General features: G+C 40.3%; 1 protein-coding gene across 5 annotated transcripts in view; it reads left to right on the top strand.

Moving 5' to 3' along the window:
• Positions 1–27,175, top strand: part of RERE (arginine-glutamic acid dipeptide repeats) — a 423,843-nt gene that overhangs the window by 6,634 nt on the left and 390,034 nt on the right. The window contains exon 2 of one of the 5 annotated variants that reach the window (XM_059911983.1): positions 13,280–13,352. The exons of the other annotated variants lie outside the window; for them this stretch is intronic. The gene's annotated coding sequence lies outside the window, so the exon portion shown is untranslated. The remainder of the gene's footprint in view (positions 1–13,279; positions 13,353–27,175) is intronic. 5 annotated transcript variants of the gene reach the window in all.

The following is a 27,175-nucleotide window of genomic DNA, read 5'->3' as shown; positions in this document are numbered from 1 at the left end:
GTCTACCTACCTGCTTACCCAATTTGGTGTTTCCCAAACTATATTCATGGCATACTAAAATGCTGCAAGTATTTTAAGTGTCCTAAGGTCAAATAAATTTATAATGCATATTAGCACCCTAAAGCCTTAAAAACTTAGGACTATGGTATGTAGAGGGTTTTTGTTTGTTTTTCCCTTCCCCAAAGAATGCCTGTGATGTTTTAATGAGAACCACTATTCTGTAGAACAGTTTGAGAAACACATGTGAAGCTAATCCTTTCTTAATCAAGTGGCTTGTCCTTTTTTCCTTAATAATGAAGAAGTAAGTTCTGGGTGTTACTGTTATAATGCTTTGCTGCTCTGTACTGTTTTTCTTCAAGCAAGTTTTCCACTCTAGTCTTTCCAAGGGTACAACATAACTACTATTTCCACTTTATACATTTGTCATTCTGGAGTTAACTTTTGATTGTTGCATCTGTTATCCCTCATTCCATCTTGCAATCAGGTCAAATCAATATTTTTCTTTTTTACCCTGCTCCAGTAGCTATATTCTTATTCAAGATATAATCACTTCATTTTTGGATAACTGCAGTCAATTGTATAAGCACTGGTCTTTTAACAAATAATAAACAAAAACAGGTACTTAACTATGCAGTTCACTGAAGTAAGCCTTATAGGCATGTAAAGATGAAGAGAGCAGCCTTCTAGAAATTTTCTCTATACTGGCCATCGGTGTACACTTAAGTTGTTAGACGATAAAGATAAGTGTTTAAGGGGATAAACAACAAGGTTCTACTGTATAGCACAGGGAACTATATTCAGTATCCTGTGATAAGCCATAATCGAAAAGAGTGTGAAAAAGAATATATATAAATGTATAATGGAATCACTTTGCTGTACAGCAGAAATTAACACAACACTGTAAATCAACCATACTTCAATAAAATTTAAAAAAAGATAAGTATTTTAGAGAGACAAAATATTCTGGGGTTGTATTAGTTATGTATTGCAGCATAACAAATTACCTCAAAACTTGGTGACAGCACAGTAAAATTTATTATCTCACAGTTTCCGTGGTCAGTCGTCTGGGAGTGGCCTAGTTGAGTGGTTCTGGCTCAGAGGTCTCTCCTGAGGTTGCAGTTAGGATGCAGCTGGAGCTGCCATCGTCTGAAGGCTTGATCGGGGCTAGAGGCTCTGCTTCCAGGTGACTCACTCACCTGGCTGTGGGAAGAAAGGCCTCTGCAAGAAGCCTTGGTTGCTTGCCACATAGACCTTTCCATATGGTTACCTGTATGACCTCATTACATGGCATTTGGCTTCCCCCAGAATGAGAGGAGGGAGTGGAAAGAGAGAAAGCGAGGAGGAAGTTTTTTATGGCCTCGTCTCAGAATTCACACACTGTCACTTCCATCATATTCTATTAGTTAGAATCAAGTCGCTAAGTCCAGCCCACAGGCAAAGAGAAGGGAATTAAGATGCAGCTCTTGAAGGGAGGAGTATCAAAGGATTTGTAGATTTTAAAACTACTACAGGGGGGGCTTCCCTGGTGGCGCAGTGGTTAAGAATACGCCTGCCAATGCAGGGGACACGGGTTTGAGCCCTGGTCCGGGAAGATCCCACATGCCGCGGAGCAACTAAGCCCGTGCACCACAACTACTGAAGCCCGCACACCACAAATACTGAAGCCCTTGTGCCTAGAGCCTGTGCTCCACAACAAGAGAAGCCACCGCAATGAGAAGCCTGTGCACTGCACTGAAGAGTAGCCCCCGCTCACCGCAACTAGAGAAAGCCCACATGCAGCAACGAAGACACAATGCGGCCAAAAATAAATAAATAAAATAAATAGATTAAAAAAAAAAAGCTGTCACAGGGATTCAAAGGAGAGAGATACAGAAGATTAAAAAAAGCTTTTCCCTTTGATTAGTTATCTTCAAGCAGTGCTTTACTTTAACTAGCAGGTAGTTGCTGGTTCTGAGAGGAGAGGGATGTGACCATAACCTCACATTATTCATCTTCTCCCTCTGCCTTTGTTGAGATATCATTTATTTCCTACCTTCTTTCTGTTGTTCTTCCATCAGTTTTCATCTATTTCAGTTAAAACTGTGCTTAGGACACACTGCCTTAAGTTGTTTTGGTTTGGTTACTCATATTTCCTAGCAATTAAGTACCTTCAGTTCTTTAACCTTTCCACTCATTTTATCACTTCATATCTTGTATTAATGTTTATTCTTTGCGTTTATATCTTATTGTTAATCATGTTCTTTCCATTAGATTGTAAACCTCTTGAAAGCAGAAAGCTTTCCTGTAATTATACCAGTATGTATGCGCACATGTAGAATGGGATGTATCCTAAAAGACACATTTCATTGTGTCTTAAGATGCCATCAGTAGTAAGATGCACCATATTTTATGTACCACTAAGAAATAAAATGCTGCCAATTAAACTATGTAAGACCTGTCCCAGTTCTCATGACTTAAAAATGTAAAACATTGTATACCTTAGAATCATTGAAATTTGGCCGTCTATTCAGGCCATCTTTCTTTTCACAACTGTGTATTCCTTGGAGGTCATTTCTGAAGTTAGATCTTAGAGCAAATTATTCCCTCCCGTTGAAACAGTGTTGTGGGTGGTGTCCCGTCTAACGTGCTACGTCCAACAGTGCATTGAAAGCAGGTGCTACCATAACCCAGAGTCGTTGTAGTTCTAGTTCCCAGAGTAGGTATACCTGTTACATATTTTGATTTATAATGTACTGTGTGTTTTATATGTATATAATACAAAAATACCAGCTTACTGCATCGTCAGTTTGACTTAAAATGTCAACTTTATTTTAAATATTGGTGTTCCTCATGGTTCTATTAACTCCTCCCTCAGCGCTGTCTTCCAGAGTGACCTCATTCCACCTAGTGCTTCCAACCTGCAAGTTTATAAATACAGCCCTGATCTCTCTTCTGAGATCTGGACCCATGTTGCCCTCTGTCTCCTCAGATGTCTTCTGGGCACTGAGCCTCAAAATTTACCAATCTGTATTTGTCCACCCATAACTATTATACTATTGTAGCAAAGTAGTTAAGAGCTCTAGACTCAATTCCCAGCTTTCTGCTTATTAACTCTGACTTTAGGCAAGTTACTTACCTTTCTGTGGCTCAGTTTCCTCATCTGCAATGTAGGGGTAATAATAGTACTCATAAATTTGTTGTGAGGACCAGTGTAATTAATACACATAAAGTGCTTAAAATGTCTCTGGTAAATAATAAGTGCTCAATGTTAGCCTAATTTTTAAAATTATTCCTGTTATCATTGTCATCCATAGATCTAGCTTTCCACTATGTTCCGTTTTTTATCTGCAACACTCAACAACTACGAGATACGTAGGAGCAATGGGTCAACTCTAGAGGGTTCAAATAAGTTCTAAGTCAGCAACATAAAGTTTTTACTATTCCTTGAATATAGGAAATGCTACAGAACAGTACATGATTAAATATAAAGTGAATGACATAGATAAGAAAGTATTGGTGAGGTTTGGGGTGTTAATGAATGATCAGACGTCATAACTTAGCTGTCCCTCTTCCTTGTGATGTTCCTAAAGGAGATTTATGTAAGTAGAATAATGGCAAGTGGGAAATTCAAAGTATTAATTTATTATTAATTGGGCTTTTAGCCAAAATACCAGTACAGAGCTGTCTAGTAAACTGGATTGGGGTGTGTATTGCTTAAACTTAAAGCCTAGGCAAGGGACCTCCCTTCCTCCTAAATCTCACCGACTTACTCCTCTGGCTGGCCACTTTACCAAAGACCCAAACGTTAGTCTTCTAGAGCGTGTGTGAGAGAAACGAGCAAGAGCAAGACAGCCATCCCTTGAGTATATATGTGTGTAACTTTTAATCTGTAATTAATATTTGAACTTATAAACAAGTCCAATCAGCGTTTTGAACTGTGACCCCATCAGATTAATATTCCCTCCTCTTAGAGAGGTTCAAGAAGGTAGGATATGGAGAGAGAGAGGCACGTCTTGTTGGTCCACCTTCAGCTCTCTAGTGAGCTTGGTTTAATGGCCTGTGAGAAATAACCAAAAACAGTTGGCTATCGGTCTAGCAGCCCTACATTCTGACTTTTTTTAGGTCCACCCCTGGGGCCTGGGGGTAGGTGCAAAGTATTTTTCAAATTTAAGGATAAGGTTACTCTTTGAGATGAAATTAATGAGAAATGTCATGTGATAAATAAGAGTTACCATTTGGAAAAGTGGCCCACCATTAATGATAGCTACTGTGGCATTTCGGTAATGTGCTGATTTTAATTTTGGTAACGGGAGTATAATCTTTGAGGAATATGATTATATATGATTATGTTTACAGAGCAGAACTGAAGCCTAATCATATTATGCTCAGTCTAAAACAAGACTATGACGACAGATGGGGGATGATTAACTTGGAGGCTAGAAAAGAGGCACCTGGAGTGTTGCCTTCAGATTTTGCAACCTCAGGTACACTGTTCAGGTAAACTCCAGGAGGGCAGAGCTCAGTGTTCCTTGCCTCTAGCATGTGAGGAACGCTGTAGGTGTTCACTCACTTGTTGAATGACTGAATGAATAATTTTATTGTGTAATATTATTGATGTTGATGATAAAGGAGATTTGGCTTAATCTCTTAGCCCCAAGACATATTCAGGAAGCTGATTTTTGGACAAATTCTTGATAATGACATTTTTAAAAAAAATTATTTATTTATTTATTTTTGGCTGCGTTGGGTCTTCGTTGCTGCGCGCGGGCTTTCTCTAGCTGTGGCAAGCAGGGGCTACTCTTTGTTGTGGTGCACAGGCTTCTCATTGCGGTGGCTTCTCTTGTTGCGGAGCACGGGCTCTAGGTGTGCGGGCTTCAGTAGTTGTGGCACGTGGGCTCAGCAGTTGTGGCTCACGGGCTCCAGAGCACAGGCTCAGTAGTTGTGGTGCACGGGCTTAGTGGCTCCGCGGCATGTGGGATCTTCCGAGACCAGGGCTCGAACCCGTATCCCCTGCATTGGCAGGCAGATTCTTAACCACTGCGTCACCAGGGAAGCCCAAACATTTAATTCTTATCATTTATAAATTAGAAAACTGTGCAGACATCTTGTCGCTATATATGATATTGAGAAATGCTTTTATAAACAGTTTATTAATATTCTTTAAGATATCTAGCTTTATAAAACATCTACATTTTGTTTTAGTATTTTATCTGTAATGGCTTAGCACCTTTTTCATAGCTTAGTGGGAATTTTAGAGTCTTTATGGAATCCTTAAGCAGTTTTTACATTATGAAAAAACTAATAACTAATAACTCTAATAACTTGGTTTATAGGTATGCTTGAAGCAGTCTATAAGTTTCTTGCTAATGAACAATGACTTTTCTTCTCACAACTCGGGAGAAATTTAGTTTTGTAAGTCGTAGGACACAGTTTATCTTTCCATCTGTTGGTTGTCATATTTTCTTTGCCACAGCATACATGTACACAGTGTGCAGTTGTATAATTGACATACCAGTTACTTCTGTCAACTTAGACCCAAAGTTATGAATGTGTTGTAAAGTTATAGTGTCCCAGAACTTCTTAAAACCCTGTGTTAAGAAATTGATCATAGTGATTGCCTTTTAAGGAGGCAGAGTAGGGCACTGGGGAGGGGGATGGAGAGAGAGGGAGCCTTACCTTTTCATACTCCTACTGTTTGTCATGTGTAAATATTACATAAATACATAAGAAAAAGCTGTGCTTTTTATTTTTAGATTCTTGCCATGCTTTTGTTTTTAGATGCTATAGTAACACATCAGGTTAATTTATGTATGAACTGGGGTATACACAATGACTTATACACCAGTTGTGTGCCTTTGAAGAACTTTCTCACCAATGAGAATAAGACATGTACACAGTGGAGTACTAGGTAGAGGAAAGTACCTCAAGGTGTTGGTGCTGTGGTTTAAGAAAGAGAATTAGCTCTGGCTGGAGGCCTTAGGGAATATGTGGTGTAGGAGAAGGTGTTTAACCTGTGTTTTGAAGGATTGGCAGGATTTGGACATGTGATAAGTAGCTAAGAGGATTTCAGGCAGGAAATTTCATGGAGCAAAGGCACAAAGGCTGGAAAACATGGGGAATGGTACATTTGCTGCTTCTATGATGAGGATTATTAAATTGTGTTTCAATTTCCTTTTTTTAAAAAAAAGTGTTTAAAAATGTTCTCTAGCAGGTGCAGGCAGACGTACTTCTTTCAACTCAGGTAATTTATGTTTGAAGCTGTTGCTGGTAGCAGTTCCAACCAGATCGCAAGAGCATTTTGAAGAGGAGTCCTTTGGGCTGATTTCTCTAAGGAAGAACAGACTCATTCGGCTGGAACAGTAGAGCACTGGAAAGGCAGGGGTCATTGCATGGGGAGACTTAACACCAGGGTGAGACTATTTGAGAGCCTGATACATTGTAATTAAATATAAGTTGTAATTATAAAATTAATGTATACTCATTATAATCGATTCATACAGTTCAAAAAGAGTAGTGCCCACTCCCCCAATATTCTTCTAGACATTTCCTATGCATATATAAGCACATGTGTATATGCTATACATACTATCTTGAATTTTGCTTTTTACTTAATACTCCAATCACACATTTTTCAAGTCAATTGTAATTATACCTCGTCTTTCTTTTTTTAAAGAAAATCTGCATAGTGGGGCATTGTGTGGATGCATACTTTAATTTCCTGTTGATGGACACTTAGATTGATTCTGGCTTTTTTTTTAAATCCTTGTACCTGTACAGTTGCATAGGTGTATCTGTAGGATAAATTCTTAGAAGTGGAATTGCTGCAGCAATAGGTGTGTGCATTTTTAATTTTCAGAGCTGTGAATAAGTTGCCCTCCAAGATGTGCCAGTGTACACAGAGTGTTTTAAGGTTTAGATTTCCTTATCTTATCACCAACCCTGGACATTATGAAAGTTCTTGATCTTTGGTAATCTGATAGGTGAAAAATGTACAGTATTTTATCTTAATTTGTATCTTAGACCATGAATGAAGTTAATGATCTTTTTATATATCAGAATTTTAAAATACACATTTTTGTTGTCTCTCAGTAGTAGAGCTGGGTGGTTTATGTTATATGGATCACTTCTTTCCAAGTACCATTTATTTGTTTATTTAAAAAATAACTTTACTGAGATATAATACACATACTATAAAATTTACCCTTTTGAAGTATACAATTTGTGGGTTTTACTCATTTGTTTTAAAATTGAGTGCCAACCATTGCTTTATTATTTATAGTAAATAACTATCAAGCTGGACTTGAGGTCCTCTCTTTCTTTCCAAGCTCATCAGCATATTAGGCTCAATAGGAAATGGGAAATACAACTTTTCTTGTTATTTTTCCAGTCTGTAGGCCTCTCTTACCTGAGAGTGCAGTTGGGCTAGCTGGGTTCCGAAATGGAGTTATGCATGACAACTGCTTTGGAATCTCGGTGCTTTGGTACTGGATGGGGAGTGATTTCTTTTAAATAACTTGTAGTTGAAACTGATTTCCAACTGCTAAAGGTGACACAAACTTTTCGACTTTTTCTGAAATTAAAAAAAAAATACGAAATCTGAAGTGTAAAAGCTTCTGAGGTAAAAAGATTTAAAAAATACGGTAAGTGTTTAAAATTAGTAAGTCAGTTTTTTTACATGGGTGAGTCAACTCCTTTGTAATTACTATGGTCATTTTTTATTTCAGAGATTTCTTAATATATACTAAAGTGTGTGTGTGTGAGTGTGTGTGTGTGATAAGATGATTACATTGCTTCACTTTAAGAACAGTGGTGATCTGGCTTGTGTGTGTTTCTGTTATGTTTCACAGATATTTTCTTGCGGAGAAAAGCATGCTGGCAACTGTCAGACTGATTTTTTGAGTAAAATCTTTCTGTCCTTTAGCATTGACTCCCATCTGGTAGAGTCCCAGGTAGCTCCTGTCCAAGGACTATTACAGATTAGTAGCTCTTATTACTGGTTATATCTGGGACCCTCATCTATATGGTTGTTCATTTGGGGAAAGATGTTGACGGAGGCTCATAGTGATTTTCTATTGATTTTGATAGAACTCAGTTATTCTTTGATTTTTATAAAGTAATGCTTTAAACATTTAGTTTCCTTTTCTTCTTAGTAAAATGTCCTTAAAACTGTGATTCTTTTGCATTTTAATCCCCTCATCTTCTATTATTTCTCCATATTTTTATGCTTCTGTTTGGAAAGTTGTTTTTGACTGGTTTGGTTTTAGTCCTTTAAATTAAAGTGTCTCCTCTTTTTCTCTCTTGACATCTCTTTTCTTGTTAACAGTTTTTTCATGTTTTAGGTTTTTCCTACCATAAAGTCCCTTGGCCTTTGGCTTGTAGTTTTGATTAAAGTGGATTTTTTTCTTGGGCTTTTAATTAGATTTTCTTTTCCTTTAGCTCTTCATAGGGAGATTGAAGATGGCGCTGACTGACACTTGGGTCAGTGGCATGATTACTTAGGGTGAGACTAGTGTGAACACTGAGTGGCTTGAATTATCTTAATTTATGGATTTTCCATTTATACTTGAGGGCAGTTTCTTGGCTTAGAAGCACTGTCCTAAAAAAATACCCAAATAAAATTCTTGTGTGCTGTGTGCATTTGGGTCAAGGTGAGATACGAGAACTGGGTGACCTTTGGGGAAACAGTGTTTATAACCCTAGAAATAATGTTTTGCTGATATGTGATGTTGATTTGATAGGAGAGAATAATTGGGTCTTTTAAACACACTGTACGTGCTGTGTAATTCATGTTCTTTCTTGCTTCACCAAAATGTCCTGAACCATGACAACCAATGAGCATTATAAATAAGCTTGATTAGTTAACGTGAGAGGACCTGGAGTCTGAATCCACTTGTACCGTGGGTTCGAAGGGTGATGAAGTGCCCTACTTCCTCAGCTGTCGAGTGGGGACTGTAGTACATCAACTGAAATGAAAAAATTGATATGGAAATAAATTGAAAAAGTAAACTCTGCAAATCTGGGGGGCTTCCCTGTTGGCGCAGTGGTTAAGAATCTGCCTGCCAGTGCAGGGGACACGGGTTCGAGCCCTGGTCCCGGAAGATCCCACATGCTGTGGAGCAACTAAGCCCGTGCGCCACAACTACTGAGCCTGCGCCCTAGAGCCCAAGAGCCACAACTACTGAGCCCGCAAGCCACAACTACTGAAGACCACGCGCCTAGAGCCCCACACACTGCAACGAAGAGTAGACCCCACTCTCCGCAACTAGAGAAAACCCGTGCGCAGCAATGAAGGCTCAACGCAGTCAAAAATAAATAAATAAAATAAATAAATAAAATAAATAAATTTATTTAAAAAAACCTCTACAAATCTGAAGTACTTTAGTTATCTTTTTCTTTCTCAGGAGCCTAGGCTATTGCAGCTCACAACCCTTACTTAATCTAGCAGTATTTATCCTCTGTAATGTTACCTCTAGAGAAATCCACTGTTTTCTTGATGTATTTCTTATACGAACACTACATGCAAGTGTATTTGTTTTAGATGTTTTTATGCAGTTACTACAAAGTGCTCAGTTAGTGTTCAGCTGTAGTAGAGAACTTAGATGTCTTGTCCTAAAATAAAATTTTTGTTTTCATTTTATGACAAGAGACATCAAAAATGCATTTTATGAGAGTGATAATGCATTGCTTTTTTCTTCTTTTTAAATAAACGCAGCAATTTAAAAATTTCAGAGATCTGTAAATATATTTTTTGGTGGAAAAATATAATGAGGATGGCATCAATAGGTTGTTTGACTTAGGGGATAGGAGCAGGTAGCAGTTTTTCCTGCCACCTCAATCACAGGCCTGTGAACTTTTAATGTTAAGATCTAGAGAGAGCTGATGTTAGCATGTGGCCCCTGAAATGATTTAAGAGGCTGTTTAAGTTGGTTATTCCAGTCTAACCACTCAGGAAGGAAGCTTTGAAGCTTTTTTACTTTCTGGGAGTCAAAGATTAATTTGTAATTAAAACAGTTAGTATGGGTCTTCCCCCCCCCCCCCCCCCCCACTTTTAAAAAATGGTCCTGTGTCAGGGGAGAGTTGTCTGGTTAAGTGCTTACTTTTCCCATGAGGTGTTCAGATAATTTGTTTTCTCATTTGGTTTGGATATTTGGGGTAATTTCTCCCCTTAAAAATCAAATTCTGTGGGAACTGGTCATATTTTTATCACTCCCGGAGAAGAATACAGGTGCCGTCAAATTCCTTGCATTCCCAAAGTCCATTTTGCTTGGATTTTGCCTGCCTTCTTGCAGTTTTCTAGAATGCTGATTGCCAGGCTTGCGGATGTGGGGCTGGCTTTGATATCCAAGGCATCCTTTGAGGCTATTGAAGGACCGTAGAGGATGGAAATGTTTAGGTTGCAAAGCGCTTGCGGAGTAGCACACTCTGCAGATATGCTTTCTGTAGTGATTCATGACCCTTGGAAATTTACGCCTTTGATACTGTTGTCATCAAGGTGGGCCTCAGCCCCCTCTGCACATTGCTTAGAAATGATTCACTTTTAGCTCCCAATATAAAAATGGACCTCCTGCTTCTCTGAGGTACCCCTCCCCTGCCGCTTCACAGCATCTTTAAACCTTCTTAAAATTGAGAGAAAATACTAGGTGTAAGACATCACTAAAAAGAATCCAACCTCTTGGGGGAGTGTTAAGAGAATTGAATGTTGGACTTCCCTGGTGGTGCAGTGGTTAAGAATCCGCCTGCCAGTGCAGGGGACACGGGTTCGAGCCCTGGTCTGGGAAGATCCCACATGCCGCGGAGAAACTAAGCCCGTGTGCCACAACTTCTGAGCCTGCGAGCCACAACTACTGAAGCCCACATGCCACAACTAGTGAAGCCCACACGCCTAGAGCCTGTGCTCCGCAACAAGAGAAGCCACCACAATGAGAAGCCCACGCACCACAACGAAGAGTAGCCCCCGCTCACCGCAACTAGGGAAAGCCCGCATGCAGCAAGCAACGAAGACCCAACGCAGCCAAAAATCAATCAATTAATTAAAAAAAAAGAGAATTGAATGTTGCTAAAGCACCAAGAAGGGAGGAGGTGGCCCTGTTTTGAGCTCATCTGCTACACCTGTTTAGTTTAGAAAACTTTGGTTTCACTTTAGACACAGTGACAATCGTCTGTCTTTTAGGAGGTAATTGTCTAGGGGTAACTGTATGTGCACCGTGGCACAGTCACTGCAGGACCACTTACAGAGATGCTCCGTGGAGGGCTTTAGCCTCCTGCTCGTGGTGTTACTGAAAAAGGAACTGTGGCCTTTTGATGTAATTCTGGACAGGAGACCTGTTGTTTGTATTACGTTGAATTAGAGGTCAGTATTTGAATTTCTCTGTTTAGTGGATATTATAAGAGAAAGGTCCATAAGAATAACAGATGGCTATGAAATTAGCCAAACACATAGTTAAAAGTATATTTCAGAGATGAGGTAAACCAGTTGTGACTACCTGGTTTCTGCTGGTTTCTGTGAATTACTGACCTGATGTTTGTTTTTAGATGTGTCGAAAAGTTGTACAACTTGGTACTTTTTCAATTATAAACTTAATGGGTTATGAAAAGATATAACCTGAATTTCACTACGTGAAGAAGGCGCCCTTCTGATTTATCTTTTTCTGTGAAGCTTCACCTTTTCTGTTGGTGATAAATTCTGGGAGAGAATTGTTCTAAGTTTATAGTGATGATGTACTTCACTTATCCTTAAATGGTTTCTGACAAAGGTTTTTTCCCTTCATACTTTGTTTTGCTTGATTTTTAGAGAATTATTGGTTTGTAACTAATGTCTTTTTCTTAAATACAGTGTGTTCCCTTTTCTTCCCCTATGATTCCCATGGATGTGTTTAATTTGAAAAAAAGAGATTTCAGAGTGATCATACTTTCCACGTACCTTACTAATCATGAAAAGGAAAGCTCAATCTTGTTTTTCCGAAAGGATAGATAAGGTGATTAGTAAGTGAAACATAATGATTGTTATAGAAATGATCTGTAATTTAAGGCTGTACCTTCTAGGAGGCTGCTCTCAGCTAAGTCTCCGTTTCTCTGGGCAGCTGGCGTTTGGTAAGGGAGCATCTGAGTGATACATTGGGCTTGTCGACAGTAATTTTTAGTGTCTCTCACAGGGCACTGTACTAGGCCGTGGGAGCTCAAAGATGAGTAAGACGTGTCCCTGCTCTCAACAGAGTTCATGAGCAAAAGGAGGGAGCAGATCTGAATAAAAATCACTAAAATACAGTCTGAAAGGAACTGTAGTAGAAGAAATATCATGCTCCGACAGCCCAGAGTGAGAAGCATACATACACCCTGGACATTTATGTAGCACTTAACGGAGTTACAACACAAGACATCTTGTTTGTCAACAAATTGGTCCTTCAGCCCCCCTTCAGGCAGCTACGTTTATTGTGGATGTGTGGCCTGGTGTAACTGGGATGAGGTTTTCCTTGTCACTGACAGTTTCCAGGCAGTAGAAGGTACATCTCTTCTTGGGAGAGATTGGGCATCCTAACCCGGTATTAACACCAAATACCTTTCTATATGTTTTGTTTACTTTTAAGAACATTCTCTCAGAGCTGATGTGAAAATAGTTTTGTTCATTCTTCCTGAGCCCCTTCTTTGGGGAAAAAACGATTTTCAAATAAAGAAAGAGGAGTCCTATAGCAGAAGGGCTTAGCATTGCCCCTTGATCTTCTCTGCCTTGGGAGCTTGCATACTTTTTTTGTGGACACATGCTATGAGTGAATTAGGTGCTGATCTGATTACATGTTTTCCTCTTGGTGTGGTGGGGGACACAGTACTTAGTTTTTCAATTCATTCTCTCCTTCCTCCCTAAATAAGAAGTAAAGCCTGACCCTTTTTTCTTCCTGGAAAATGACTGACTTAGTTTTTAGAAAAATTAAGATAACTCTATATGGAGGATATGAAGCATTGTTTAAAAATAAATATGTTGCATTAAAAAAAAAATGACAACAAGGATCACCTTGGGGCTTTATTAATTAAACTCCAAGCTGTTAGTCATACCTATTACTTCCTTATTTCTTTTACTGGCATTAAATCTATTCATTCACCAAATAGATTTATTATTTATTTGTATTATTATTTCTTATTTGCTAGATAATGTGGAAGGTGCTGGGGAGACTTGCACTATGGCGATGTTTGCCTGCATTAGGAATGAATGAGTGAGTGAATGAATGACTTAATAAAGAAGTAAATCTGTTTCCTGTGCTAGAGGGGCATGTAAATTCAATCCTAATCATGGTGTTTGAACTTGTAGTTGCAGAGAAGAAGCTGGCACTGAATTCTGCCCGGCTGAACCTTCCACACAGGCTCTGTCAGCCAGCCAGCAGGTACTGGATGTGCTTCCAAGTTTAATACTGATGAAAGTGGGATATGAACTTTGGCCTTACAGTTTAGGAGGCAAGCCTTGCAAAAATGCAACATTTTGAGTTTTCTAGAACAAAAGTGGAACTACTCAAATACATTAGGAAACGGTTTCACTGGTCCAGCTTTTGCCCTGTGGACCAAGAGTACTTCGTCCCATTGCTTATGTGCCCCCCAAAATCTCGATGAGATATTGCACTTAAAATGAGCATTGCTTTTGGACAAAGCCTTTTTGCAGACCTGAAGATGATTATAGTCATCTGAAAAAAAAAAAAAAGCGATCTGATGCTGAAAAATCAGTGTGTGTGCGTGCACACACACACACAGAGCTATGATTATAGCTTCTTAGATGTTCTCTTTTTTCTTATGTAATATATCAGACATAATGAAAAATACAGAAGATGCTAAAGCAGATACCATATGTCCACTCTGCAGCATGCATCATAAATAAGACAAATATAATCGAATCTCTCTCAGATGCCCTTTCTGATTGCAACTCTTTCCCCCACTCCCCCAAAGAGGTGGCCACACTGCAGATCTCAGTATTTCTCATTACCACTCATGTTTCTCTGGTTATCCTATACATGCCTATACCCCAAGAGAATACATAGTATTTTACCATGTTCAAAAAATGTACAAGGGCTTCCCTGGTGGCGCAGTGGTTAAGAATCTGCCTGCCAGTGCAGGGGACACGGGTTCGAGCCCTGGTCTGGGAAGATCCCACATGCCGCGGAGCAACTAAGCCCGTGAGCCACAACTACTGAGCCTGCGCGTCTGGAGCCTGTGCTCCGCAACAGGAGAGGCCGCGACAGTGAGAGGCCTGCGCACCACGATGAAGAGTGGCCCCCGCTTGCCGCAACTGGAGAAAGCCCTCGCACAGAAACAAAGACCCAACACAGCCAAAAATAAACAAATAAATTAATTAATTAATTTTAAAAAAAATGTACGTAAGTGAGGTCACACTGCATGTCTCCTTCTGCAGATTACTTTTTTGTTGTGGTTCAGAATTACGGTTTTGAGATTAATCCATGCTGACACATAGAGATCTAATATATTAATTTTACTTATTTATTTATTATGCAGCAGGTTCTTATTGATTATCTATTTTATGCATATTAGTGTATATATGTCAGTCCCAATCTCCCAATTCATCCCACCACCCCCTCCCCAATGTATTAATTTTAACTACAGCATGGCATTCCAGAGACTAATTTTGCTACAATTTATTTGCTCTTTCCCTAGTGATGGGCCATTAATGTGTGTATGGTTGATTGTTCTTTTCCCAACTTTGCGCTTCTACAATGGTAGAATCGATATTTTTGTGCGTGTCTCTTAGGGATGAAGCGCTGTGTTGAAAGTACATAAAAAAAAAAAAAGTGGAACTACTTATTGTATAGCATAACAAATATAGTTCACATTCAGGCTAACGAGGTTATTGTGGGTTAAAGAAGTTAACTAAGAATCCATTGAGAAGCTAAGAGGGGGGCCTTGAAGAATGGGTGCTATTTGACTAGGAACTGGGAGAGCAGGTTAGGGCAGTCCTAGCAGGGTCAGCCTGAGGCAGGAATGAGGATGGTGTGTCCAGGGTTAAGTAAAGAGAGCCTGGTTGGAGTAACAAATCTGTGGGGAGGAATGGGGTGGGATAAGTTAGGTGGACCATATGAGAGAGGCTTGGAATGCTCAGCACAGAATTCCTGTTGACACCTGACGGGAAGCGGGGGGTGAGTAAAGTAGCAAGGTGGCCAGCGACTGTGGAGGACTGAGTACTTTTGGCCCCAGATTTGTAACGTGGCGATAGGAGGTGCCCTGCCCAGTCCTGGGAAAGACATGTATGTGCTGGTGTGCCGTGTTAGAACTGCTTCCTGTCCCTGCTTGTATTTGGTCAGATGGCAGGGTAGACTGGAGGAAAGAGAAATAGCCACAGGACAAAACAGGCTCTTAGAAGTCTAAGTGGTTGGTGAAGAATCACTGTTGGCTTTTATTGAGTATCATATCTCATAAAAATTTTTTACCAAAGATCCTGCCACCAAATGCAGTAGTTATTTTAGTTTTCTAAAAAAAAGCGTAAATTATAGATTATGTATGGTTCATCTATTCTTTTGCCTCTCACCCCAGACACCCACTCTGCTTCATACCTCTTTCATCCGCCCTCCCCGCCCCCTTTTTTTTATGCTCCCTCCTGTTTCTTCTTCAGGTCTCAGTTTAGGCATCATTTCATCTGACAGCCTTTCCTCAGTCAGGGCTGTCTCCAGCTTCGCTCTCCTGCGGCACCTGTCCTGCCTGGGACATCCTGGGTCATAAGTGCCTGCTCAGCCCCTGCCACCTGGGAGCCCAGAGCTCCGGCCCAGTCCTAGTCTGTCAGGGCGGGCCAGGCACAAGACAAGTGCTTAGCAAATGTTTGAGCAGTGTAAAGGTTGGACTTATTTTTCGTTGTCATTAATTAAAAAAAAAACAAAAAACTTAATGTCTCCTGAACACTTTTCTCATTATTATTATTTATTATGGTTGTCTTATGTTTTTTAATGTACGTATTTCTTCATATATATATATATGTATTGGTCATTTAGGTTATATCCATTGTTCTTTTTTCCTACTATGTCTAGTACTACTAACATAACTTTCTTGTATGTACAGCACTTCTTTCCAATGCTTCTAAATGTAAAATAAAGAAAAACCATACACAAAGCACAGAATTATTTTTCAAAAGACGTGTGTGTATTTATTTCTATATTGTGTCTAACTTCATAGGGAGTAGCCTATAAAAATTGCATTTTTTTGCTCAGATTTCATTTTAAAAAAAATTATTTATTTATCTGCGTTGGGTCTCCGTTGCTGTGGGCTTTCTCTAGTTGTGGCGAGCAGGGGCTACTCTTCGTTGCGGTGCGTGGGCTTCTCATTGCGGTGGCTTCTCTTGTTGTGGAGCACGGGCTCTAGGCGCACGAGCTCCGTAGTTGCGGCATGCGGGCTCAGTAGTTGTGGCTCGCGGGCTCTAGAGCACAGGCTCAGTAGTTGTGGCGCACGGGCTTCGTTGCTCCGCGGCATGTGGGATCTTCCCAGACCAGGGCTCGAACCCGTGTCCCCTGCATTGGCAGGTGGATTCCTAACCATTACGCCACCAGGGAAGTCCCAGATTTCATTTTGAACAAGGAAAATATACCTTTATTCTTATTGAAATTAAACAAAATATAAAATGAAGCAACTGTGTTGCTTAGACAGGGGAGAGAGACTGATGGGGTGTATGGGGGATGCTGTGAAGTAGGGTATGCAGGGAGAGCTTCTCTATAGAGGTGACATTTAAGCAGGACTTGAACAGGTTAAGGAACTGTCCAGAGAATTGGTGATAGAGCATTCCAGGCAGAGGGAACACCAGGTGCAGAAGTCCTGAGGTGGGAGCCTGCTGGTGTGGTTAAGGAACAGTGGACTGGCTCTGGAGAGCTTAGGAGGTGTGGGAGGAGGTGCGGTGGGGGGGGATGTGTGTGTCTTACAGGTCCCCGTAGACCACGGTAAGGCCTCTGGCTTTTACTCTAAGTGTAATGGGACGCCAGTGGAAGGTTTTGTTCAGGGGTGTGACAAGATCTGATTTCTCTTTTAAAAAGATCCCTCTGGCTGTTGAGTAAAACGACTGTTGCCCTTCAGAGTGGAAGCGGGGAGACTGGGGAGGAGGCTGTTGGCGGACTGCAGGAGAGGCAGGGCTGGGGCTTGGATAGGGTTGGGCCGCGGGTGATGAGAGTGGGCAGATTTGGGATTTGGTGAGATGCTGTGTCCTGAGAGATGGAAGTATTACCACTAGTTAAGGCAAACCACCTCTTGTTGAATATGAGTTAGTAGTGTTCAAAATGCCTTTTTCTTCAGGGTATTTGGTAGATTTTGTAGTCTTGAAATTGCTAAACTGGTGAAGTGGGGAAAAAGCCCAGTAAAGGTGAGGGCTGGGAATTGTATTGTTAATCCCTTTGCTGATGGAACAAGAAAAATTCCATAAGAGCAGATGTGCAGATTTTCTTCTGTAATGGTCCTTTATGTAATATAAAAACTATGTCTGAAGAGTATATACTTGGGTAAATTATATACTGAATTCTAGTGCTTATTAGTAGGATTGTGTTCAAGTAGACCCATTTAGGATTAAGTGTGAAATACGCTGCAGCAATAATAAGGAATGCAGTGGGTGCCTTTCTGCCGTTATCAGAGTCCATTCACGAGTTTTGCTGTGCTTGACTGCTCCCCGTTGTTGCACTTTATGGTTCATACTAAGCTGTAGATGTAAATGACATTCATTCTACAACAGTTTCTCAAGGCCTTATAAACAATGATGTTGTATTTTGAGTAAACATTTGTTTACTCCATAGTAAAGATAGATACTAGACAGTTATGGTTTGCTTTGGTTCTACTCCTCTGTTCTGCACAGGATTTTAGCTAGATAGAGAAAAGTATTTGACAGTGTTCTTGAGGTTTGTGAAACTACATTGACTTACTTATGTGAATGCTTCACACTGATGGCCGCTCCTCTTTATTACTTTAGCTATAGAGAGACAATAGCTTAGGCCAGGGACACCGTTTAGTGTAGAAGGTCCTGTGAAAAGTGGGTGAAGTTACTTCTTAAGCCACTAAATTGAAGTGGATTGTCTTTTTTTTTTTTTTAGACAAAATTTGGTTTTTGGAGTAGGGAATTTAAACTCATGATATCTGCTGTTTGCAAGATGCAAGATGTTAAGTCATGGTGTTGAGTGTTTAATGGATTTTGTTTGCTTTTAAAAAAAAATTTTTTTTTTTTTAAATATTTATTTATTTATTTTTAATTTATGGCTGTGTTGGGTCTTCGTTTCTGTGCGAGGGCTTTCTCTAGTTGTGGCAAGTGGGGGCTACTCTTCATCACTGTGCGCGGGCCTCTCACTATCGCGGCCTCTCTTGTTGCGGAGCACAGGCTCCAGACACGCAGGCTCAGTAATTGTGGCTCACGGGCCCAGCTGCTTCGTGGCATGTGGGATCTTCCCAGACCAGGGCTCGAACCCGTGTCCCCTGCGTTAGCAGGCAGATTCTCAACCACTGCGCCACCAGGGAAGCCCCCTGTTTGCTTTTTTTAAGGGTTGGGGTCTTTTTTTAAAAATAAATTTATTTTTGGCTGCGTTGGGTCTTCGTTGCTGCGCACGGGCTTTCTCTAGTTGCGGTGAGCGGGGGCTACTCCCCGCTGCAGTGCGCGGGCTTCTCGTTGCGGTGGCTTCTCTTGTTGCAGAGCATGGGCTCTAGGCGCGCGAGCTTCAGTAGTTGTGGCTCATGGGCTTAGTTGCTCCGTGGCGTGTGGGATCCTCCCGGACCAGGGCTCGAACCCGTGTCCCCTGCATTGGCAGGCGGATTCTTAACCACTGCGCCACCAGGGATTTAAATAGGGGAATCAGGATAGGCCTGATAAGGTGGTATTTGAGCAAAAGGTTAAAGGTGGTGCTCAGGTTAGCCATTTGGAGTTCTGGGGTTTGAGCATTCCAGGAAGAGAGGAAAAGCCAGCACAGAGGTGGGAGCAAGGAAGACAGCACAGTTGGAGCGGGACAGTAGAGGGGAAGGGTGGTGTGTTAGTTTCCGGGGCTGCTGTAGCAAAGTACCACAGACTGGGTGACTTAAAACAACTGAAATTTATTCTCTCATAGTTCTGGGGGCCAGAAGTCTGAAATCAAGTTGTTGGCAGAGTTGGTTCCTTCTGGAGGCTCTGAGGTAGTAGTCATTCCATGCTTCTTTCCTAGCTTCTGGTGGCTGCCAGCATCCCTTGGCTTATAGACTCATCACTCCAATCTCTGCTTCTGTCTTCACTTCTCTCTCTGTCATTTCCCTCTGCCTGTCATCAGGTTTGGGACCCACCCTAAATCCAGGATGATCTCATCTTGACATCCTTAACTTGATTACATCTGCAAAGACTATTTTTCCAAATCAGACCAAATTCACAGGAACTGGGCGTTTAGGAGTTGGACTTAACTTTTGGGGGACCACCATTCATCTGTATTGACTCCTAAGATAAAGTGTAGTATGTACTGGTAAGGGAGTAGGGGCAAGTAGATCTCTGGTGCCCCTGGGGTCCTATTAAGGACCTTGGCATAAATTGAAATGGGAAGGCCTTGGAAGGTTTTGAGCAGAGAGTGACATATGATTTGTATTTTTAAAGGATCACTGACTGCTGTATTAACAACAGACTGGGGCAAAAGGGTGGAAATAAGGAGACAGGTAGGAGGCTATTGTAATAATCAATATGAGAAATGATGGTGGCTCAGACCACGGTAGTAGCAGTGAGGGAGTGAGAAGTGTTTGGCTTCTGGATGTCTTTTGAAGGTAGAGCAACAGTATTTTCTGATGAATTTTGATGTAGGGTCGTGGTGAAAGAGAAGAGTCAAGAATGATTGCAAGGTTTTGGGACTGAGCAGCTAGAAGGATGGTGTTGTCAGGAAGGAAAATGAGAAGACTGAGGTGAGAACAATCGGCAACAGAAATTTCTGAGAAGAGATCAGCAAAAATGGAAAACCAAGAGACTGTAGCTGATAGTAGATGGCACCCTGGAAGCCGAGCAAGAAAAATATATCAAGCAAGAGGGGGAGATGAACTGGGGAAAAAAACTCTGCTAAACCAGGTCAGATTAGGACTGAGAATTGATCATTGGATTTTGCAATGTGGAGGTCAGAAGTGATCTTCACAAGACTGGTTTCAGTGGAGTCAAGAGCCTTATTGGAGTGGGTTTAAGAGAGAATGAAAGGAGAATTTGAGAGAGTGAATATAGCACCTTTTGGGAGAATAGTTGAAGGTAGTAGAAATTTAGTGAAGAGAAGAGAAATTTTTTTTTTTTTAAGATAGGAGAAATAATAGTATAGAAGTATCTTAGTGTCTCAAAATTTTGTGCATTTTCAGGGGATTAATGGGTTGCCTGAATCCCTCCATGAACCTGCAGTTTAGGAATTCCTAGCCTATGGCTTGCCAGTGAAACCATGGGGCACCAACGTACTTTCTCCCTTGAGATTTCTCTTTTGTGTTAATAGTTTGCATGGTTTGGTAATTAGACCACAGGGAATGAGAATTCCTAAGTGTCGTCAGTTTTCCTTATAAGGAGTGGACCTTAGTGCAAATCATTTACTTACATTAAAAAATAATAATTTTACACTTAGTACTTATCCAGGCACTGTTCTATGTAAGTTTAACCTGTATAATAATCCTATATGTTATTTTATTGTCCCTAAGTGGAGGCACAGAAAGTTTCAGTAACTTGCCCAGAGTCACCCAGCTAGGAGGGGGCATAGCCAAGTTTTGAGTCTAGGCAGTCTGGCTCCAGGGTCTGTGCTCCTCACCACAGCGCTGTGCTTCCTCTGGTAGTTCTGTAGTGGCTGCTAATAGTGTTTGGCTGTGGGGTGAGGGAAGTGGGATGGAGGGAGGTGTTGAAGGGCAAATGATGCTTTTGGAAGGTCTTTGAGAGTTTCATCAGAAGGAGCCTGTAAAATAGAAAGTGTTCTTGTGGATTTGTCCCAGGTGATGTGTAATGAATATAGTAAAATTATAATAGTTTTTATTCCAAGGATTTGAGAACAGCTGCTTTTCTTCCAACAGATTGGTGAGCAGCCTATTCCTCTCTACGAGAGTCGTTGGCTGGCACAGAGATCTTTGTTCTCTATTTCCAGCAGGTGAAATTGCTCCCTTTCCACCTGTACTTTATTTTCTGGTTCCTTTGACAGTAGGGCTTGATATTTTGGTGTACCCTGGATGGCATTGTTCTCTTGGATCAGATGACCTAAGTTACTGCCTCTGTTTATTGTAGAGTGGTTGGTTCAAGTATGCCTTTGGGACCCTAGAGTGAAAATGGATGATCCTGAGTCAGTGTGGCTTGAAGAGCATATCACTAAGAAATTCTCAGTCTGGTTGGATAGGGCAGATTGCATTTGATTTGATACAGGTTGCTTACCCCTTTTCTCTACCATGTGGTCAATCTTTGCTTTCTGAGGTAACTCAGGTGTGTTCTTTTTCCTGTAATTTCTACTTGAGAATGGACCAGCAGAGGCCAAGAAGTAGGGGAAGTAGTTCACATGAAGGTACTGGAACCCATATAGATTGTCATTTACCCCAGAGCACAAGTCAACTTAGTGACCGAGTTGATATTGGAACCCAGTTTTCTTAATGTCTAAGTTAATACTTTAAAAAATGTTGTTTTGGGAATTCCCTGGTGGTCCAGTGGTTAGGACTTGGCATTTTCACTGCCATGGCCCGGGTTCAACCGCTGGTCGGGGAACTAAGATCCCGCAAGCTGTGTGTATGGACCAAAAAAAAAAAAAAAGTTATTTTATTTTATTATTTATTTATTTAAATTTTTTTTAAAGATTTATTTATTTTTTTTATTTTTGGCTGCATTGAGTCTTTTTTTTTTTTTATAGCTACTTTTATTTTTATTTATTTATTTATTTTTGGCTGTGCTGGGTCTTCGGTTCGTGCGAGAGCTTTCTCTAGTTGCGGCAAGTGGGGGCCACTCTTCATCGCGGTGCGGGGACCGCTCTTCATCGCGGTGCGCGGGCCTTTCACTATCGCGGCCCCTCCCGTTGCGGGGCACAGGCTCCAGACGCGCAGGCTCAGTAGTTGTGGCTCACGGGCCCAGCTGCTCCGTGGCATGTGGGATCTTCCCAGACCAGGGCTCGAACCCGTGTTCCCTGCATTAGCAGGCAGATTCTCAACCACTGCGCCACCAGGGAAGCCCTGCGTTGAGTCTTCGTTGCTGTGTGTGGGCTTTTCTCTAGTTGTGGCAAGAGGGGGCTGCTCTTCGTTGCCGTCCTTGGGCCTCTCATTGTGGTGGCTTCTCTTGTTGCAGAGCACGGGCTGTAGGCGCATGGGCTCAGTAGTTTTGGCTCACGGGCTCTAGAGCACAGGCTCAGTAGTTGTGGTGCACGGGCTTAGTTGCTCCGTGGCATGTGGGATCTTCCCGGACCAGGGCTCGAACCCATGTCCCCTGCATTGGCAGGCGGATTCTTAACCACTGCACCACCAGGGAAGCCCAAAAAAGTTATTTTAAAAAGTATAAGTACTTCTGTGCAATTATATAGTCTTCATCATTACAATGAATGTATACTGTTTCATACGTGTTTTCAGTTTTTTACTATTGTGAGTAACATTGTATGGATCTTTTAAAAAATTCAGTAAATATCTAGTGTCACTGTTCCAGGCACTGAGGATAGGATAATGAATAAAGAGAAATAGAAAAAAACCCTCTGCTCTCATGGAGCTTGTATTTATAGCAAGATGTGTCTTCTCATATTTACAATTATTTCCCTAGATAGAGTATAAGCGAGTTTTGATATTACAAATAAAACTATTCAGTAGCAGCATATCTAAACATTAGAACAAAGTTTCTTTTAAATTCTATGTAAAAAACTGAAGTTTTCTACACTATTTTCTTTGATTTGTTTGCCCCCTTACATATAAGTGCTATCAAAAATTAAAATGAATAGGGACCTCTAAAAGGAAGTGTTTTAAGTATCAATTTTTGATAATTGAAGAACTTGGTTAATTGCTTTTTTCCACTAATCAGCTAAAATGTATTAATGTCATGATTTTTTGGCATGATTGAAAAATTTTTCAGTCAGTTTATTGTAAATTTAACTGTTAAGATCTATATTAAGGTTAAATTTTAGGTTGTAAAGGTGACTAGTAATTTTCCATGCCTTGCACCATCCTGCTTTCATTTCTAGAAATTCTCTTAAGGACTTGGCAGCATCTTTAATAAAACTGGATGACTTGGGTGCATGGCATTCGACATGATCCAGTCTGCTCTGAGATGCCCAGTTTGAACTTGCACTTGAAGTGTGCCTAACAAAGAAATATTCCTTTCAAAAAGGTATAACCAAACCTCAGCTGGAAAAAAGGTAGTTGATCTGTTCAGACTACACATCAAGAACAGCTTCCTATAGCTGAATAGAGCAGAGGGACTTTAAGACAGCAGTCTGTGTAGGTGATCACAGTGAGTTATTTTGATACTTAGTCGAATAGTAAATATATACATTAGAGAAACTTTATATAATGGCTGATACTTGAGGTGCTCTGCTGTTAGCTTCGTATGGCGAATATAAGATAGCGTTGGAGCACGGGGAATTATTCTAGTTACTGCATTCTCTCATTACTTCTAATAACCCATTTCTTCAGAGAGGTCTAGTAGTGATATCAGATTTCGGGTTCAAACTGAGGTCTGGGTAGTTGAAGCCTTTTCTACTGTGTCCTACACCTTTCCTTAGAATTATGACACATTTTGTTGTAGAATGACCTGTCTGAAACTGTATGTTTGTTTTGGCTGTGCCAGAAAAACATAAGGGATCTCAGCTCCCTGACCAGTGGTTGAACCCGGGCCACGGCAGCGGAAGTGCCAAGTCCTAACCACTGGACCGCCGGGGAATCCCAGAACTCTGTGTTTTTCTTTAATTTCGTTTAGAAAATAAAATATTCCCTTCTGTTTTATTTTCCCATTTTATTGATATTTTGCTTTAAGAAGTTCTAAAAATTGAACCTAAGTTAGATCCTTCTTCTTCGTTTTTTTCCTTTCACAGTTAGTTCCATTATTAAATTTTAATGGTGTAAAACATAAGAAACATGTTCAGTGACACTTGACAGTATGTTTTTTTCTAGGAGGGCAGAGAGGAAATCTGGATTTCTTAGATAAGCCGATACCTTCCAGAAATGGAAACAGCCATATAACTTACTGTTTTAAGTAGGTTGCAGTGTAAATGTTAGCAGATAAAATATTGATGGCTTTCTTGCTGCATTTAGAATTCCTTCAAAGGTTTAAGTGCTTATTGGCTTCACTCAGAATAAGTAGTTCTAATTTTTGGCTTTGATGTTATTTTAACATTCAGCAAAAGAACATATTTAAGGGGAAGGTCAAATATTGATGGTATTTAGAGGAATTGGAAAGAGAAAAATTTATTTTTAAAATTTGGAAAATTGTGCATTACATACTCAAAATAGAATGAGACAGTTTTTGGGGGAAGAAAGTACCTAATAACTTCCTGTGAGTGAAAAAATTTAGAAAGAATTAGATGAGTTAATATATACAAAGCATAAGTGATGAAAGCAGTCAAGCATTCCAGTGTTTATTGAATGTCTACCATGTGTATTTGATGTTAAGTGCTGGGAAATACAGATGTGGGAAAGATTTAAAAAGAATTGAGAGAATAGATTATGAGAGGAGGTATGAGGATAAGATAGTTTACGTGATTGAATTTCGCTCTGCTGGAATAATGAAATAATTTTGAGGAAAAGCAGGAGATGACGGTTGGACCATCCATGAGTTAAAATGAAAACGCCAGTACTTGAATCTAGCAGTTTTATGATTCTCTCCTTAAGAGGATGAGGTAAAGTATGATTCTCGTCTGTATAATAGAATAATAATCCATTTTGATTCTTTTTTTAAGTCACTGAAGTAAGTTGGGTGTAGTTTTTAAATAGTTTACCAAATGAAGGGGGAGATAAGAAATTCCTAGAAGCAGGGAGAGTAAACCAGAGTAAGTATGAGTGAACTCTGAACGATATTGGCAGGAAGAAAACAGGATCAAAGGAGGAAGGGTTCTGATGGACAAATCTATCTGATTATTCAGGATTGCTGGGGGCAGTGGTCTGAATGGAATGCCTTGAATTTGATGGTTTCAAGCACGGAGCAGGTTGTGGCTGTGTAAGCGATGGCTTTATGGAGTGAAGGGGGAGGTCACTGGAGTTGAGGACCAAGCACCTGGCTTGGGTATCCTCTTGTTGCCATCACCTTGATTATGGTAGGACTCAGGTGAGAAGGAAGACTGTGAACAGATGTCAAAGACTTCTGTAAATGGGGGGAAAGACCACGCAGAGATGGTTCTTTTTTTTTTGTTTTTTGTTTTGGATTCCTCTCTCTCCTTTTTTTATCATTTAAATTTTATTTTATTTTTTTATACAGCAGGTTTTTATTAGTTATCTATTTTATACATGTTAGTCTATATATCTCAATCCCAATCTCCCAATTCATCTCACGCACCCCCCCCCCCCGCCACTTTCCCCCCCTTGGTGTCCATACATTTGTTCTCTACATCTGTGTCTCTATTTCTGCCCTGCAGACCAGTTCATCTGTACCCTTTTTCTAGATTCCACATATATGCATTAATATACGATATTTGTTTTTCTCTTTCTGACTTACTTCACTCTGTATGACAGTCTCTAGATCCATCCACGTCTCCACAAATGACCCAGCTTCATTCCTTTTTATGGCTGAGTAATATTCCATTATATATATGTACCACATCTTCTTTGTCCATTCGTCTGTCAATGGGCATTTAGGTTGCTTCCATGACCTGGCTGTTGTAAATAGTGCTGCAATGAACACTGGGGTGCAGGTGTCTTTTTGAATTATGGTTTTCTCTGGGTATATGCCCAGTAGTGGGATTGCTGGGTCATATGGTAATTCTATTTTTAGTTTTTTAAGGAACCTCCATACTGTTCTCCATAGTGGCTGTATCAGTTTACATTCCCACCAACAGTGCAAGAGGGTTTCCTTTTCTCCACACCCTCACCAGCATTTGTTGTTTGTAGATTTTCTGATGATGCCCATTCTAACCGGGTGAGGTGATAACCTCATTGTAGTTTTGATTTGCATTTCTCTAATGATTGGTGATGTTGAGCAGCTTTTCATGTGCCTCATGGCCATTTGTACGTCTTCTTTGGAGAAATGTCTGTTTAGGACTTCTGCCCATTTTCTGGTTGGGTTGTTTGTTTTTTCAATATTGAGCTGCATGAGCTGTTTATATATTTTGGAGATTAATCCTTTGCCCATTGATTCGTTTGCAAATATTTTCTCCCGTTCTGAGGGTTGTCTTTTCGTCTTGTTTGTAGTTTCCTTGCTTTGCAAAAGCTTTTAAGTTTCATTAGGTCCCATTTATTTATTTTTGTTTTTATTTCCATTACTCTAGGAGGTGGATCAAAAAAGATCTTGCTGTGATTTATGTCAAAGAGTGTTGTTCTTCTTATGTTTTCCTCTAAGAGTTTTATACTGTTGGGTCTTCCATTTACGTCTCTAATCCATTTTGAGTTTATTTTTGTGTATGGTGTTAGGGAGCGTTCTAATTTCATTCTTTTACATGTAGCTGTCCAGGTTTCCCAGCACCACTTATTGAAGATACTGTCTTTTCTCCATTGTATATCCTTGCCTCCTTTGTCCTAGATTAGTTGACCATAGGTGTGTGGGTTTATCTCTGGGCTTTCTCTCCTGTTCCATTGATCTCTATTTCTGTTTTTGTGCCAGTACCATATTGTCTTCATTACCGTAGCTTTGTAATATAGTCTGAAGTCAGGGAGTCTGATTCCTCCAGCTCCATTTTTTCCCCTCAAGACTGCTTTGGCTATTCGGGGTCTTCTGTGTCTCCATATGAATTTTAAGATTTTTTGTTCTAATTCTGTAAAAAATGCCACTGGTAATTTGATAGGGATGGCATTGAATCTATAGATTGCTTTGGGTAGTATAGTCATCTTCACAATGTGGATACTTCCAATCCAAGAACATGGTATATCTTTCCATCTGTTTGTGTCATCTTTGATTTCTTTCATCAGTGTCTTATTGTTTCCTGAGTACAGGTCTTTTACCTCCTTAGGTAGGTTTATTCCTAGGTATTTTATTCTTTTTTTGCAGTGATGAATGGGATTGTTTCCTTAATTTCTCTTTCTGATCTTTCGTTGTTAGCATATAGGAATGCAAGAGATTTTTGTGCATTAATTTTGTATCCTGCAGCCTTACCAAATTCATTGATTAGCTCTAGTAGTTTTCTGATGGCATCTT

Source organism: Balaenoptera ricei, chromosome 1, assembly GCF_028023285.1.
Source record: "Balaenoptera ricei isolate mBalRic1 chromosome 1, mBalRic1.hap2, whole genome shotgun sequence".
In the NCBI taxonomy this organism is placed as follows: Eukaryota; Metazoa; Chordata; class Mammalia; order Artiodactyla; family Balaenopteridae; genus Balaenoptera; species Balaenoptera ricei.
This window is presented reverse-complemented; position numbering and strand designations above follow the sequence as displayed.